This window comes from Telmatherina bonti (assembly GCF_933228915.1).
Source record: "Telmatherina bonti genome assembly, chromosome: 3".
Taxonomy (NCBI): domain Eukaryota; kingdom Metazoa; phylum Chordata; class Actinopteri; order Atheriniformes; family Telmatherinidae; genus Telmatherina; species Telmatherina bonti.
Window position 1 is genome coordinate 23,365,890 of NC_136621.1, and position 13,122 is coordinate 23,379,011.

The window sequence follows — 13,122 nt, forward strand, 5'->3', positions numbered from 1 at the left end:
TCGAAACCTCTTTTAGGTTTTCTGTGACGACGACTACATAGCCGGTTGATTTAAACTGTCATAAAAAAATTTTTTTTTAAAAAATAGACGCGTTTGTAACGTTCGGGTACAAAAATGAGACCCCCACATAAAAGCAGTAGCGGTTATCATATGGGCAACATGGGAAGTATGTGTGGGTGCACACGCAAAAGAAAGCAAAAGAAAATATTTCATTTCCTCCTAATTCCAGTCCACAAAGAAAATACTATCTAGACCCAAAATAAATGCTTAATGTTTCAATACAGTTTTGGTTTTATACACTTAGCCTACTCATACACAGTAATAAATAAACGCAGTTTTCATGCTCAGGTTTTTGTTGTTGCGAGACATGTAAAAAATGTTGCGCATTAATGCAGAATAAGCAGAGGACGCTCACGGGTTACGCCAAAGAAACCAGGTTGTAAGTTGAGTCAAGTTCTGAATGAAGAACGAAGATTAAAAAGGAAAAGAAAAGCCATCCGGAGCCCAGTTCAGGAAGAGAAAAAAAAGAATAAAAACAAAAAAGTAAACAAGTATTATGGAACAGCTACACCCTGGTGTGGATTCGTGTGTTTATTCACTTCTTGCTAATGTAAAAGTATATCAGCTATGTCACTTCTTATACTTTAATTTAATAATTAAACCCTGATGAAACTGTGTGGCCAAAAATATTGTCTTTATTTCATTACCTCCACTGTGAACTATTTACATAAAAACTAATGATAAAAGGGAGTACCTTGAACTATGTGCTAACATCTATAGCATTAACATAGTCATGATGTGTGTTCTGGTTTCCTGTTTTGTTCCTTGTCTTGTTTGGCCTTGTTCTGTTAATTAGTTTCACATGTTTCTTGTTTGGTCCCCGTGTATTTATACCCTTAGTTTTCTGTTCTCCTTTTCCGGTTCATTGTGTTTACTTAGTCCCCTGTGTCCCATGTCTCCTGTGTCCCTGCCTCTGGAAATAAACCTGCTTCATTCTGCATCCCCGCCTGGAGTCTCTGTATTTGGGTCCACACCTCCAGCATCCCCACGACAAACATTTTGTATATTATATTTTGTGATACAGTTTTTGAATAATTTTGAGTGCTTTATTGGCAACTGTTTTGTTAACTAATTTGTTGTGCGTTCTGAAAGGTTAATAAAGCGTAATTATCAGCATGTTTATATTCACTGGGAAACTGATGCTTGGTAGCCTATTACACTTACAGATTGTATTGGGGTGTAAGTTCATATATATATATATATATATATATATATATATATATATATATATATATATATATATATATATATATATATATATATATATATATATATATATATATATATATATATATATATATATATATATATATATATATATATATATATATATATATATACATATAAAATGTAAGGGGTCATCTTTACCTTAAAATGGTTATAAAAAAAAAAAAAAAAAGAAGACACTGCATTACAGGTTTAGATTGTTTCTTTTTCTATTCGCCCTTTTAAAGGAACTGTATGGAGCTGTAGCTGACAGGAAACACTATTTGAGTTTCCTTCCAGCTTGTAAGCAGGAAGTTGCAGGCAGAACAGAACTTTAGAGCATTGTTTCTCAATTCTGGTCCTCAAGACCCACACCCTGCATATCTTAGAGGTAATCATACTTTACCACCTGAAAATCAGTTGCTCGTTAACATCCTGGCAACGGACTATATGAAATGTTGAATAGCACTGGAGAAGGAACACATCTAGACATTCAGAGCAGTGGGTTCTGAGGACTTCTCTGACATAGCAAGTTGTCTGCTTAACTTGTCTTTGTAATACTTGTCAGATATTAGTTTTGGTAAAATAGAAGCAATACCTCGGCAATGCAATGTAATTACAAAATAATAGCCAGTAGCACTGAGGTAGCAGAGGGAAACAATAAGACAACACTATTTGGTATTAAGGGTTATCTGCACATGGTGGTACCCACACAGAAATGGTGACAATTTGGGCAAACTCCCATGCTACATAATATAGTCTAAGTCAGACTGTCAGCATAGCAGATCCTTTACTTTACCTTAACATGTCCAGGAATATATAATCTATTGTTGATGAAAAGAATCAATCTGGAAACTCCACTGATAATAAGTCTGGGATACTGTTGGGTGTCCTTAGATCATTGAGTATTTTCTGTGTTTTTTCCACATGTTAGAGAAGAAAGTTCTATTACTCGACCACTTAGTTGCTTCACCTCAGCTCTTTTATTCAGTGCAAGTTCATTAAACAATTCCATCAACAGAGACAAATCTATACATCTGAATTAAATTAAAATATGCATCATCATAGTGGACAGCATTGTCTCAACAGGAACAACAAGATGCTTCTCCAAAAACAAATATCTAACCAATGACCTGACAAGCTCCTAAACATAAAATAGAAAGCATTCAGGGAGGGAATCACAGTTTTATTGAAGACAATATAAATTAAGCACAAAACTAAGATTAAGAAGTGCAGGGGGGACTACAGAAAGAATTTAGAAGGTCAGGCGCAACAGAAAAAAAGCAAGGGAGGTGTGGTCAGGAACAAAAAAGTTTACTGGGGTATGACCAGTGGTGTGCACAGACAGACACTAGATGGTGATAAAGCACTTTCCCTCTGCACCAGGTAACTGCCTCCATCACAGTACCCTTGTCCAAGTTATGTTTTTAATAATGTACTCTGTACGACTGGATGTGGGCTATATTGATGCGACCATCCTTCATTTTCCCTCTCTTCCCTTACCCAACCTCCAATTTCCTCTGGGTATCTGGGGCTGTTAATTTCAAACTCTGGTCCTCTACCAGAGTCCTGCCAGTTTGAGGATCCTACACAGTAGGTTAGTTGTTCCTAGAACTATGGAGATGTCTGACATTTCTCCCGGCATCTGTTGAAGCCACTTCTCCAGCATGGGGGTCACGGCCGACAGTGCTCTAATGACTATGGGTCAATAAAATATTGTTCAGTTTTTTTAAGAGCTAGTAGCCAAGGCAATGTGTTAATTCGTTTTCTTTACTACTTACTCCAATTAAGGGTTGCAGAGAAACCCTCTTAAAGGGGAAACTGGAGCCTATCCCAGCAATCAGCAGGCAAGAGTTTGGATACACCCTGAAGAGGTCGCCAGGCGATCACAGGACCGGATCAGCCACATCTCCACTATAATGAGCTTTCTCCACCACTAGATGTTACATTGTGCTCATTGTTAACAGCATAGCATGTCAGTTTCTTACAATAAGCTACAAATGTTTCACTCCAACAACATTGATGTTTCTGTGGTTGGTGGTTTGAATTATTTTTCTTTTTGGTTTTTGCTAGTGACCAAAGGTAATCATTTTAGTTGTTTTCGATTTAAAAAAAAAAAAAAAAAAAAAAGATCAGTATTAAAGTATTTAAATTATGTCACAACTCTAATTTTAGTATTGCATCAGTGGTAAGTGTGGGAATAAATGAACCTCTGCAAATATCCATTTTTTTCTTTTAACTTGTCTGTCCAGCAGTATAGCAAGCAGAATAATTGTGACTGTTGTGCTATGCTAAGCAAATTTGCTTCGGCAATAGGTGCTTTATAGGTATGAATGTCCCCTCAATTCTTATTAAGTTTTGTTTATTTTGAATAATTGTTTTACAAAATGTATAAATTACTGCTGGGTTTGATCAGATCGGAACAGGAATAAGATGGAAAGAGAACAGAAAGGAAAAGGGGGGAAAAACAGGAAATGGAGATACAAAACAATGCAATCCAACCACAGATTCTATCTAGACAATCTGTTACATCTGCACAGAAAACAAAGGACATCCCACAGACATCCCCCAATGTAACAGACCAGGCACCCTCCTCTCTTCATATTCCCATGTTTTCATGTGCCATGAGCCCTCTTTAAGAGGAACATGATGTTGGTGACATATAATGTTTTCTATTTTGACTTTCCAAAGTTCCCAAGGAAGTTATGAGCCATAGGAAGAGTACAAAGCGTGGCATACCTGTTTATACCACAGCTTCAGTGATGTTTGGACTGCTGTATTTCAAGTTTGATATGAGAAACAGAGAAATCATGTTTTCATGCTTGGATTTCTACAAAGTGAAATACAAAACATCAGTTCTTCAATAATAATTATTCATTTTGGCTTTAATGATCGTTTTATTTACAACATGACAGATAATTAAATCATCCTCCTAAAAATCATCCTCCGTGCTCTGACGACAACCAACATAACACCTTTTTTCTACCACATGATACCTTTCATGTATTTTATGAGACCATATATTGTTCAACTGGTGTCACTGTTACAATGAGTCAGGCTGCCTTTGTACATCATCTGAAAACAGCATTAGAACACAGAGAGGGGTATAACAATAAAATCCTAACAGCATTAGTCACTAGCTCAGTCATTACCTTTTCCATCTGTCTCCAGAAGTTGGAACAAATTTAAAAAATAAAAAGTTTTGTGATAGTTGTATAGCGCATTTTGTTCACCTTCAAAATCCTGGAACCCTAATAACATGCTCATTTACAGTTCAATCTGTAGCTAAATTAGCTCCATCAAGTTTTCAGTATACATCTATATGATACATTATCTCATCAGTGTGGTCCAGGCTTCTTAAAGGGGTGCTATTATGGTATTTCAAGTTTTCTGAGCTTTCTACAGTGTTACAGTGTTGAATCCTCATCAGACATGAGAACGGCACTGTTTCTTATCACCTAAACGCATGTTTGAGTTTGAGTTCCAGCACACTCTCCATTCGGTTTCCATAGCGACAAAAAACGCGTCGTTTTAGAGAGTTTTTTCGACTTGTAAATCCTTGTGACGTCCCGGGGGATAAGGTTCGGTGATTGGTTACCTTCTACTGGTTAACAAGGGCATGTACAAATACATCAGGCGGGTGGAAAACGTCAGATAAAGTTATTTCCAACGATGGCTGGTGAGTTTACCAAAGAGAGACATCCTGCTGCATTCCTTGCTGTGGGTTGCTGTTTTCCACTTTGCTTTCAGGATCTGATTCAGGTTCCAACATGTAGGGCTGTATGCTATGTGTTGACATTGTATTTTTTTTTTTCTTTGTGAGTTCATATTAGCCTAATCCTTCTGTTTATGAGATGTTACAATGACGATGAAAGTAGTTGTGGTGCGCGCTCCCGATGTAACGCGGTGGCAGGAGGCGGGGCTTAATGCAGAAGAGTCTCAATCCACTCGTTTTGCCCACAGGCTGATCTGACAGCCTACAGAGAGGGTCAATCTGAAGTAAATAAAGCGATTTGTGACAATAACTCGATCAATTCCAGCCCTTCTGGTATCAGAAATAAAAATAAATTACCCTGAAATGCACATAATAGTTCCACTTTAAAGTCTGTCCAATAGTTCATCAACTCTTGTGGAGATCCAAAAATGTAGGTGACGATCCTCGAGTACTCACACTGATCATATGTTGTGCTATAACCTTGGAACTAGGAAGGATTGGTGATGTGGGTGCGAGTCCAAGCTTTTTCATGCATAGTCCAACATAAGCATCCTCTATGTTGAAAGGCTTTATTTATTTTGAGACTTCTACAAATTTCTGTGGAAAATCGTTGGAAAAGATATAGCCCATGCCCAGAGTGTATGTTGGGTATTCAGAATCAGGGAACAGCTCCTCTGGAACATACCACTTGGAGCCTTTTGAACGAACCACTGGCCTGTTCCACATAATCATTCCTTTCAAGAAGTTCAACTTGGGGATTTCTGTTTTTTGCAGCATGATCACCAGATTGTCAATGTTCAGAAACATGTCAGAGTCAACCTTAGTTCAAGTTAGTTTCTGATCAACAGCTTCTGAGATACATTACAGGGTCTCCTGAACTAGATAAAGCAAACGCCCTATAATGTGGGCTAAGTCTCCAAGAAAGCAGTGGAACTGCCCTTTATGCATCCCAGCAATGAATCAGAGTACTGCAGTGGATCAGGGAGAGGAAGGGAACAGTGAATCAGCTTCTACCTCTTAACGATCTACGCCACAGGTGTCAGGCGCCAGTCCTCAAAGGCCAGTTTCCAGCAGGTTTTGTTGTCTCCATTCTCCAACACACCTGACTGAAATTAATACATAGGTTGACAAGAAGCTGCTGGATCCATTTGATATGAAACAGGAGTGTTGGTAGAGAGAAACAACAAAAACCAACTGGATACTGGACCTCAAGGACTGGAGTTTGACACCCCTGATCTAGGCAATGTTCTCTGAGCAACACAGCCAATGTTAAAAAGGTCAGGTTGTTGCTGTTGGCGCGATTTGGCGAGTTAATTAATGTGGTTTAGTTTCAATCAGGCATGTTTTCGGTCACCTAAGGCGAGGACAGCGCTACTTTTCTCACAAAATTAAGCCAGAAGGTGTTCAAGATTTCCCCTAAGTTGTCATTCCATTTGTGCGTGCAATAGCAAAAACCACAATTGCATGGCAACTGATTAAACGTTTATACAACTAATGGCCTGGATTTTTTCTTGAGAGGATTACACTATGTTCTAAACGGACATACTGCAGCAGTAATCACCTTCAATAATCTTTCATACCAGCATGATAAAATAGCCAACTTTACCACAACTTCCATGCCAGTTCCTCTGTTAGCTGTGCATGTTTGCACCTGGAATATCCTCTCAGTTACTACATCCACACCAAACAAAAGCAGTCATCAGTGATTGTGAGATTTTTAGCAAAGAAAGCAACAAAGATCCTGAATGATGCCCTGTTGAATGTCACCTACTTTGTGGGATTCTACCTACATAAATACTTTATTTTCCTCCCAAGGCCACATGCGGCATTGTCACACAGAACCAGGCAGTCAGGCTGGGCTGTATATTTCCTCTGTGCGGCCCTGGGACCTGCTCAGACTTTACATAATATAATGAGACATAAATGCACAGTAATCTAAAAAGCAGAAGCAGAAATGAATACACTGTGAGAAATAAATGAAGGAAGAAAATGCAAGATTGGAATTAATAACAATATGGTTGCAAAGCATATAAACAGAAAAGGAATATAAATGTTAAAACATTTCAGCGGTAGCCTGCTCATCAACTCCTCAGAAACATTACAGTTCACATTTTCTCCAGGAAAAAAAAAAGATTTTTTAAAGAAAATAAAACTTGATTTTATTCTACAGTATATTTTGTTCATGTTCAAATCTGGTAAGTCTGAAAGTTTTCTGACTTAATCTACAATTTCAACCAGCCAGAGCAATTTCTCAGTACATCTATATAATGTATTATCCTAACAGTGTGGCTTCTTAAAGTCTGTCCAGTAGTTCACTAACTCTTGTGGTAAACTACTGGACAGAACGTAGGTGATAATTGTCAAGTATTCACATCGGGTGTAGTTTGTGTTATAAGTCTTGAACTGGGAAAGATTGGGTGGTGATGTGGTGCAAGTCCAAGCTTTTTCATGCACATTCCAATCTCTGGAAGATAATTTGAAAAGCTATATCCCATACCCATGGCGTATACGGGTATGTAGGATCAGGGAACAGCTCCTCTGGAACATACCACTTTGAGTCTTTTGAACGGACTACTTGGCTATTCCAGAAAATCATTCCTGTCAGGTAGTTCAGCTTGGGGATTTCTGGTTTTTGTAGCATTATCAACAGATTGTCAATGTTCAGAAACATGTCAGAGTCAACCTTCATGGCGTAGGCTGCTTCACGGCAGTGTGTGGTCACCATGGTTTTGATGGTCAGATTAAGATATGTGTCCATATGTGTCCAGTTACTCTGGATCAAGTCGTGATGCTGTAAATCCTGTTTCATAATCTCATGTAAAATATATAAATATATATATATATATATATATATATATATATATATATATATATATATATATATATATATATATATATATATATATATATACATATATATATATATGTGTGTGTGTGTATAAAATAAAGGATACTAATTAATGAATGAATGAAGTCTTTTCTATGCTGTTCATGGTACATACCCAAACAATGTGTTTTAGATTTATTAAGAGATATCAACACTGATCTACTCTTACCTGGATCTGCCCCCCCCAAAAAAGATCGGATGTCCATGATGAAGCTGTACACACATGCAGACACCACAGCAAGATTTATAATGTCAATGGACATTCAGTTAGCTTGCAATTTTTAGCACATTGTCTTTTATAAACAATGCAAATGACACAGCAACTAGCTTCTCTCATTCGTTCACAATGAACGAATGAGAGAAGAGATGAAATGGTGTGTTTTTTTTGTTTGAGGGGGGGGCTCCTTTTTTCATTTTTTAAAAAAAGGGAAAACAATTGAGAGTATACCACTTCTTGAAGAGCCATTACACCACTGCACTCATGTCTCACACATCTGAACACCAATTTAAGTTATTTGTCTTATAAATTTGCTTAACAATAGGCCTACTTGTAATGTTGTAAAGTTATGAATATTTCCATTTAGAGCATCAAGCCCGGTAGAGCAAGTTTAATTTGCTGAATGTAGGCTACTTGGAAGCAACCGAGTCATTCCATGAGAATGGGACAAATTGGGCTTGGATATTTTATCATTTTTAAGTTTAAAATATTATTTGTATTTATACCACATATATTTCAGGACATGTTGAACTAACAGTAAAATGCATTTTCCCCATCTCAGGCATGACTTTTTAAAAATATTTTTTTTATTTATATTTTTCAAGATGTAGCCACTGTTATCCTTTAACCCCATTATGTACTTTGTGGCGTCACCCTTAAAAATGATAGGAAAATGAATTTAAAAAGAAATGAATATTTTCACCTTTATTAAGATGTCTCCTGTACTAAATTAACAATTTAAAGAAGAAAAAAAAAATCAATAAATTTTCCAAATTTTTTTCTCCCATAAATTCGGAACTGCAACTATTAGTGAAAGTGCTCTTGCTATTATAAGAATTTTCATAAAAATCAAATACGATCGAATCGAATTTATTAAGTTATGTAAAAAACATTTCTAATAATGTTAACAACAGCTGTATAATGTGGTCAGGACTAACGGAGCCCTATACGAGGCATGTAAAAAGTAATTTCCTTCTTGTTCCTATAATATATTTTTAAAAAACAGTATTAACCATTGATAAACTAGTTGTAACTGATTATAAAATGAAAATAAGAATCAACAATTAGTTTGGTTTATGGGTATGTGTCAAGTCTTTTGGCTGCAATTGACTCAGTGTTCTTGCATATGTGCCTGCATTGTACATGTGTATGTGCCTGTATGCATAAATGTGCCCTTTGTTAAACTGAATTCATCTTTTGAGTCAGTTCCACACTCCTTTCAAGACTTTTACATGATGCTTTGTCACATTCTGTGGGGGTGGGATGAGTACAAGAAAATCATCAAACAGCACCAGTGGATGTCATCCTGACGTGGCCAGAAGAACCTGTTCGATCAAACACGATGCATACACTTGACCTGCACATGTGTTTCTTGTATGTTTAGAATGATGGATACTAATCATCATCATATCTGAGTATGTACCATTTCCAAATCAGTTCTGGACTTTCCCACTGGATTTCATTTCATGGACTTCTTCCACCAGCTGAGTGTGAGGCAGCCATTTCCGTCTTCTGACCAAAACTGAAAGGTCGGAAATGTGTTGAAAGTCATATATTGAAGTAGCCTCAACCTTTTATACTGCTGACATGAAAATCTGATGGTCTACTCATAACCCCTGAAAAACTGAATAATAAATTAATTTAAAAAAAAAAAATCAATTAAAAAAATTCAAAAAAGGGAAATGAACTCTTACAAAGAAAACTAAAAGTGTGATGTGTCACTCCACCCACCTCCTTCCTGTGCATAGACTATAACAGATTGTCTTTCTTGATAAAACACGATCATCTCGACAATTCCATCACATTGACATCAAATGGGTTAACTTGTGTTACTGGATCCATGGCATATCATTTTATAAATTCATATCACATAGTAATAGGTTATGACTATTTGCAAATGGCAATAAACACATGTTCCCATTATTTCTCATTTATGTTTAGTCATGTTGAAGTCGACATGTCATTTGTGATAAATAAATAAATCCCAGAAACATTTTTTCCCATATTTTATAGTCAATATATAATATATATATTTTGTGTATATATGTGTGTGTGTGTAAGCACGTGTCACAAAAAGAAAACAGAATAGAATGTTATAAGTACACCATGGCAGAAATGGCTAATAAGTTAAATTTTATTTCAGAAATAGATACCAGTAATACGAGTGCTTCTCTTGTTGTTCCCAGTTTCTTCTGAGAGCCCCTGAGACCAAAGCTACACCCAGTTTCACCAAACCCAAGTTTAAAATCATGCTCTCAGCTATACAGACAACACTATATTTAGCTCAATGTTCACTTTTGAGTGGGCTAATGAGAGAGGATAATTTTGAATTATGTTCATACTGATTGAAACTCCTTACCTTTTCAGTCCATTTCCACTTGAGCCTGGCTTTTGATCCCCCATGGCTGCTGCAACCTGCGCTTCCTTGTTTCTTTAATCCAGTCTGTACAGCTTATTCGCCTGTATCAGGCATGCCCGCGATGATAAGATCATCCATTTAAGAGAATCAAGATACGATCACAACAATAGATTCCACGCTTCATATTTAGAGTGTTATAGCCTAAACCTGCACCATGTTCAAGGAACATCAGCAGTAAAAAGTTTTCATATCGCTTTGCAAATTTTCACTTTTGGTCAAAACAAATAATAGAATAGAATTATGACATCAATGGACTTCCAGCACTTACGGCTGCATGTGAACAGACAGGAATTCAATGATCTAACAAAACAAACGAACAACAAAAAAAACAACAATTCTGCTTTTATAATCTTTATATATATATATATATATATATATATATATATATATATATATATATATATATATATATATATATATATATATATATATACATACAGCTATATATATAGCTGCATGGACTGATCAAGTTCAGGAGAGAGTGTGTAAAGCGACTCGAAGTGTGTATTGGTTTCCCAGCTGAAAGACACTGAACTTCATCTGGAAAACTGTCTCTTTGAGCGGATCTCAGGATGCAATGCTCAGCTTCCTTGAAGTAATCTGCAGTGGGGCTTTCTTCCGAGGCACTGGCCGCCCCGTGAAGACGTGTAGCAACATCCTTTACAAGGTCATGGAAAGTGTCAAACTGTCCTACATCTGGCACTGGGTCCATGCTCACGGATGTAGCCAGACATGTCACGGGTTTTTGTTGCTCATCCATAAAGTCATCACATGGAGGAGGTGGATACTGCGGCCATTGCTGTAGGGGAAGTAACAGGAACGGAGGTCCACTTGCCCAGCGAGAACGGTTTGTGAGCTCTTATAGCCGTTTACCTCTTGTGAGGTCATCTGCAGAGTTATCTGCTGACATCACATACCCCCAGGCCTGGGTGTCTGTTAGCTCCTGGATCTCTGCAATCCGTGTTCCCACAAATACCTTAAATGACATGAATCAGACTTGATCCAAGTGAGGACAGTTGTGGAATCTGTCCACATCACAACCCTTGACAACGGTAGGGTCAGTTCTCTGACAAATAGGTTGGCCAACTGTCCTCCTGTGAGGGCGGCACATAACTCAAGATGTGGCATCAAGAGTTGACGTTTGGGAGCCACCCTGGAGCGTGCTGTCAAGAATGCAATTTCTACATGCCCATCCGTATCTTCTGTGCGTAGGTATGCAACACTGCCATACGCCTGTTGAGACGCATCACAGAAGATCTGTAATTCTCTGCTGCATTCAGGCCTGTCTAGCACTGGACTGACGTAGCAACGGTGAAGACTGATGTTTCTCATCTCTCGCAGTTCAGATTCCCATGCCTTCCAGGCAGTGAGTAATTCACTGGGGAGCAGAGGATCATCCCACTCACGTTTCTTGTTCCACAGTTGCTGAACAAGAACCTTTGCTCTTGTGGAGTACTCTCACTGGGTAGGAATGCTCTGCCAGTCCAAGCTCTTCTGCGGTGAAGGCCTTTTCAATGGTGAAGGTCTTTAATGGATGGCTTACTGGTGATATTTTGACCATCACTGATGCCCCTTTTATTGTTCTCAGCCCTTGTCTCACTGTTCGTAGTGATAGATTCTCTGGGGTCCCTTTTAACTTCAACCTCCGGGTGGCTTCTTGCAACAGGATTGTCCTCTCAGATCCATTGTCAAGGATGGCAAAGGTCTCAAGTGTGTGCTCACCATTTTGTAGCCAGACTTTACAGATCTTCAGAAGAACCTGGTTGCACCCTGCTCGCCAGTCTAGATAGAGAACATCAGCAGATGATGTATTATCTGACTCAGGGGTATTTGGGTTTATTGATCTCGATGCAGCTGCTTGCAGATTTATTTCATGCAGGGCCTCCAGGTGCTTTCCTCTGCATATCTTGCATTGTGATCTAAGTCGACATTGAGCTGCTTGGTGGCGCCTCCCACAACGCCAGCAGCGGTTGTTTGTCTTTATCCAGCTGGTCTTCTGTTCCTTAGTCAGTTGCCTGAAGTTCGCACACAGATCTAGAAAATGCATAGTGTTGCTGCAGTAGGGGCAATATGCTTTGGGCTGGTCCTGGATATCTGGAGTTGAAAGGGTTTCGACTGGAGACCCCCTGGATGCACCATCTTGTGTTGCACCAAGCAGTACTGTTGTAGTTCTTTTAGCAGCTTTCTTGTCTTTCTTTACATTGACTCTGTTTCTCTGAGTACCCTCTACTGTGTTCATTTGATCTCCACTCTCTTGAATAACCAGCTCATATTCAAGCCACTCTGCAAAGTCTCTGAGTGATGGCACTCCACTGTTTCGTGGGTAGACATGGCGACGGAAGGCAGCATGTAGGTCTTGAGGCAGCGTCTTTAGAAGTCTCGCCACATGAGATCCACACTGTAGTTCTACCTGAGCATCTTCTCCAAGCTGCTCTAACATGCCTACTAATGCTCGGACTCTGAGCGCGAACTTTCTGAAGCCTCCCATGTCACCAGAACAAATATTCGGCTCATCCATCAATTCTGCTATTCTTTGCAGGGACAAGTGGTGAGGCTGACCAAAATACTTAATGAGTGAAGCCATAGTGTCTGTGAATGGGCGAGGAGAGTTACAGTAA

General features: G+C 38.4%; 1 pseudogene across 1 annotated transcript; it reads right to left on the reverse strand.

Moving 5' to 3' along the window:
* Positions 1-4,293: 4,293 nt before the first annotated feature.
* On the reverse strand, positions 4,294-7,790 carry LOC306773404 (beta-1,3-galactosyltransferase 2-like; annotated as a pseudogene). The gene is made up of 3 exons: positions 7,534-7,790; positions 5,364-5,696; positions 4,294-4,341 (listed from the first exon to the last, which is right to left on the reverse strand). The product of its transcript is annotated as a beta-1,3-galactosyltransferase 2-like (transcript).
* Between the last annotated feature and the right edge of the window lie 5,332 nt (positions 7,791-13,122).